This window comes from Brienomyrus brachyistius, chromosome 23, assembly GCF_023856365.1.
Source record: "Brienomyrus brachyistius isolate T26 chromosome 23, BBRACH_0.4, whole genome shotgun sequence".
NCBI classification, from domain to species: Eukaryota; Metazoa; Chordata; class Actinopteri; order Osteoglossiformes; family Mormyridae; genus Brienomyrus; species Brienomyrus brachyistius.
The window spans coordinates 20,565,563-20,570,609 of NC_064555.1; positions in this window are offsets into that span (position 1 = coordinate 20,565,563).

Sequence of the window (5,047 nt, forward strand, 5' to 3'; positions counted from 1 at the left end):
CCACAGACAGGCAGCCACAGGGTAAATGGCGCGCCCTACTGGTGGAACGCTTACTCTTCCACCATCGAAGGATTTCTTCTCAGTTTCTTAAGCGGCCTGTGACCCACCTGTGGACCAACCTCTGTCACAGGGTTACATGACAGAAAACAACCTAAGTACCACATGAAAAGTATTTTAACTTAGCTGTAATTAAATCCGAACAGCAATTTCAGCTATTAGGTTAGGCTAAATGAAAATTAGCAGTATGTGTCAGCTACAAAAGAGGAAAGGGGTTTGATAATCATGGGGGGGGGGGGGGGGGGGGGGGGGCGATTATGGATGATTACAAAGGGCGCTGTGTGACAGGAACACTAAAAATTTTAGTCTGTGTTGAGGGTCCAATGTAATTAAATCAGAACCATACTTTCATGGGGCCCAAACTCTCTGGTGAACCCTGTTGAAAATCAGTACTTGCAAATTTTCAGTGCAAAATGTAGCAACTAACAGATTTCCAAAGATGCCAAACAGTCAGAATCCAACCTATAGCCCTGGTCTCAAAAACTCCAAATTGATTAATGTGTCAGGTGGCAGAGTGTCACATATCATGACAGCGTGTATCAAATTGCATGGACAATGAGAAGTGGTGAATGAGAAGCTCGCCAGTGGGGATGGACTTAACTGGTTAGTTGCGAAACACCATAAAAATACAGCAACAAAAATCACCACAGAACTGAATTAACAACGATTGCATCAAGACAAACTAAATGTCGTGAGCTTCACAAATCTGGAATTCATGCATGGACTACCACTTAGGAAACAACTGAGATAATTCAGTCTATTTTCCTATGTACGTTTGGGTTTATCTTTGGAGAAAGTGAAACGATGCTTTCAGGCCACAATGTCTGTTGGTATGGGCAGCCATCTTGCAGGAATCATCGTGTCCAATGATTCCATTGTCGAGATATTTAATAACCAAAGAATATGAGGCCATTTGAAAGGTCCAAGAAAACAATGTTTTCCTATGATGTTCACTTATTCCCAGTTGGTAATACACCCATGAATACCGCTAAAGAAACTCAAGAGTCAAGTCAACTCACATCAACTCTATTGACTTTTTACTATATACAATCGGTACAGTACACAGTGAAATGAAACAACATTACTCCAGGACCATGGTGCTAAAAATAACAGCACAGGACTACAAAGCTAAACAGCGAATCATTTCCCAAAACAACGACGGAAGTTAGCATCAACGATGCATCGTACTATGGTAGTTCGAACTAACCAACATCCGAAGTACGACTGTTTTCCAAAACCATCGTACCACAGTAGTTTGAATCACATTAGTTAGTTGGGACTTCTGTAGTTTGAACTATGGTTTCGGGAAACACCTGCGTCGTACTTACATAGTTCGAACCACGCAAGTTGCTAACGTAGTTAACGTAGTTGCTAACATAGTTGCTAACATAGTTTTGGGAAACGCACCCTAGAAGGACATGAAGTGCGTGTGTGTGCTAACATGTGCAGCTGTTGCAGGACAATGGAATAAGACAAGACAATGTGGCGCCAACCAGTGCCCAGTTCTGATATTTACAGTTGCAAATTTTAACATATTGTGCAGAGATGCGAGAGCATATTAATAAAAAACAAATGTAAACATGACAATGGCATGAAATGAAGAGTAACAATATAGTAATAAAATGAAGAGTCATGAAACCATCAAGTCAGACACCAAATTCCATGGCCTCCCTTCCCTGGTTATGAGATCAAAAAATCACTGACATTTTATGGGAGGTTCACAAGCACAAACTGAACAGTAGAGTTCCACATCCCTCATCCCTCAAAGGCCTGGAGGCTTTCGTTCTTGACGGCTGGTCCAATGTCCCACTACACGCAGTTCAGGGCCTGTCTGGCGGCATTCCACGAGGGACTCCAGCTCTTCTGAAGCCAAAGGGTGGTTCTGCTCCTTCTGACCTTCTGATGACCTTTATATCAATATATCGTTTCTTGTTTCTATTATTCTCTATATAATTTAAAGGCATAGTACGTTTGCTATGGGGCCATATTTTTCCTTCTGACAAGCTGAAGAGGGCTGTAATTCTCCTGGCATATCATGCTGGAGCCCTCAAACCACTCCCTGAGCTTTGTAAACTTCAAGCTGCAACACTTCTGACGGCAGGCCAAGTCCCCCAGCCCCCCCCCCCCCCCCCACCATTACTCCCGCCCCCAGTGCCATAAAGCTTCAGGTGTGAAACGGCAGTAAGCACTGCGGGCGCAGCAGTGCCAGGGGCCCCAGCCAGCCATCATTCACTGAGGAGCAGGGCGGTTGAGCAAGAGGACATTCCAGTCTGTCACTCGGAAAAATGCAGCCTCATCTGCAGCATAAATACTCCTTTGTTGGGAGAGACTCATCACACGTGATTATGTTACTCCTCTGTGTCTCTCACACACCCCCAAACACACACACACACACACACACACACACACACACACACACACACAAATCAAAGGACACACAGACATATACAGACACACTATATATTTCTCTCTGTACTGGATTTCAGCATTAATTCTCTCTGTACTGTAACTCTGCTATTTAACATTAATGTATTGTATCGTTTCAGGTTTAATGCTTCTGGCCTAGAACAAATACAATGAAAATGGGGATCATAATAAATCATAATTAAAAACTGTTGCATGCGCATATTGTTTCAACAAAATATTATCTTTAAGTGGAGACTCAGTGTCTCGGCAGGTAATGGAGAAGAGTGGTTTAGGCTCAGGAGAGCTGACTCACACGGAGGGCGATTAGTGATCCATCTGCCCCACAGAAGCCTCTTGTTGAATCACTCGCTCGTGCTGGCAGGATATGTCATCATCCGTGGACCACCGGCCCCGTCTCCGTACACGGGGATGCGCAGCGACGCGCTCTGCCTAAACACAGGCCCTGCGTAAGTGACTGCAGTTTTCACAATTATTTCTCCTTGGCTCCTGTCAAAGCGGACAGTCAAAATTATTGGGTTTCTTACCCCACCTTGCCAGCCTCTCCCTCTGCATGCATTGTAGATGACGGCTTCACTGGAGCTTAAGAAGTATTATAATTAGCACTATAATGCCTTATGACTGTCAATAGAAGATGTTGCAATGCTTTATTAATTCTTATACTGACTATTATAATGCATTATGAAGGTATATATAGTGCATTATAGATGAGAGCATCATAATGCATTCATAATGCACAATACACATGGCTACAATTTGTTGTTCCATTGTCAAAATATTTGTATCCATGTTTATAATGATTTATGAATGCATTATATGTGTTACTAATGTGTTCATAGATTCTTAAGGACAAGGCATTCATATAAAGTGTTACTGTCAGGATTGTAACTGATCAGTTATACCATCCTGTACTTATATTACTGTTCATGAAAGAGTGAGTACTCTGAAAGCATTGGTGAAAATTCTGCAAACCACGGAATCAACACCATGGAGAAACAAAACCAACACAGGCCCGATATGGAGATGAACAAGTATCTCATCTGACAATAAGTGGGATTTGGCCCACAGAAGTGAAACTGCCTGCCCCCACCCCATGCTGTAAGGATTTCACCAAGACAAGTACCCCTCCATAGCAAAGCCAGTCTTACTTGTGACATAATTTGGTTTTAAAAACCAACGCAAAGTCTTCCAAAATAACTCATCAAAGAAAACTCTTAGCTTATATTGGAAAGGGAGCGACACAATGTCTGTCCAATCCACTTTCTAATGAGCTTACTTTGATCTTCTTAAACCTAAATAAAAAATAATGCATTTCCAGTTTCCTTTCTTTTGTAATAAATAGAATGTCTGTCTTCTCTTTGCTTGATGTTTTCATTACCGGCACATTGGGTTCTGCTAAGTTACTGTGTACCAGAGTGCTAATTCATTTAGAGGATAAATGCTGTAGTCTTTGTTTTAGTTGGAATGCTTTCTGGCAAAATAACCAGCGTCTCTGAACGGCGATAAAAACTTTGAGAAACAATGAGGCTTTTGATTTTTTTTTTAAACAGCTGCCTGGTTCTTGGATGCAGAACAGAAGGAGTGGAAATGGCCTCCAGGGTTTGCAATTACTGTGATATTTATCAGGGTTTATTTTGGCTTCATGGACCTACCTTGATGATGGGACTTTAATCACCAATCAGACGCATAAAATGATTGAGTTGGACGCTGATATCTCATCTGCTTACATGTGTTTATCCTCCAGATCTGCACTGATTGAGGAAGAAATGGGATGGTCCATTAATTGTGGAATGACATCTATTTGTGCGTATGTGTGAACACAAACATATGGAGATACACACTGTAAGCTCAAAACATTTCATCATGAGATGACAGGACCTCTACTGAAGAGCATGTATGACCTCAACCCAGCTTAGATCTTCAGACTCACTAGTGGGCTTGGAATCCTGATACTACTCGTACAATCAGAATGCCATGGATCCTGTAGAGCCAGGAGCTTCTAATGGTTTGCAGTTAGATTTCCATGTCAATGCTGTCCCTGCCGGTACCAGTGGACCAGCTAATGTGACTATTCCTTCCCTACTAAAAACTCAGGCTTCTCTTGGGCCTTTTACTGACATTACAAATGGCTTTACACCGATTTCATCTGCCAAGAGCCACATGAAAACACCAAAAGCCTTAACTATGCAGCCAGGAAGAGCCCCTCTGCTCTCTCAAATATGAGTGAAACGTTGACCTCCCAAGAAATCTCAAACCACAACAATACTGTTTTTCCCTCATAAAAAAACCAGCAGGGCTACATGTGCATTTTGTTTTATTTTCCATTACGAAACAGCTAGATTACATTAAACCACATGTTTCCAAATGTGTTTTATATTATCTTTATTTATAGTAATTATAGCAAACAGGAGAACTGAAAGAGGGCAGATTAAAACAACGTGACATGACTCTTTGCTCAGAGAGAACCATAAAGAAGGAGACATTCATGAGCAGAGACGTCTCACATGTGCCTGGGACTTAAATATCTGCATTCAAAAGCTTAAAAGTACCAGGCAATATTGGTCAA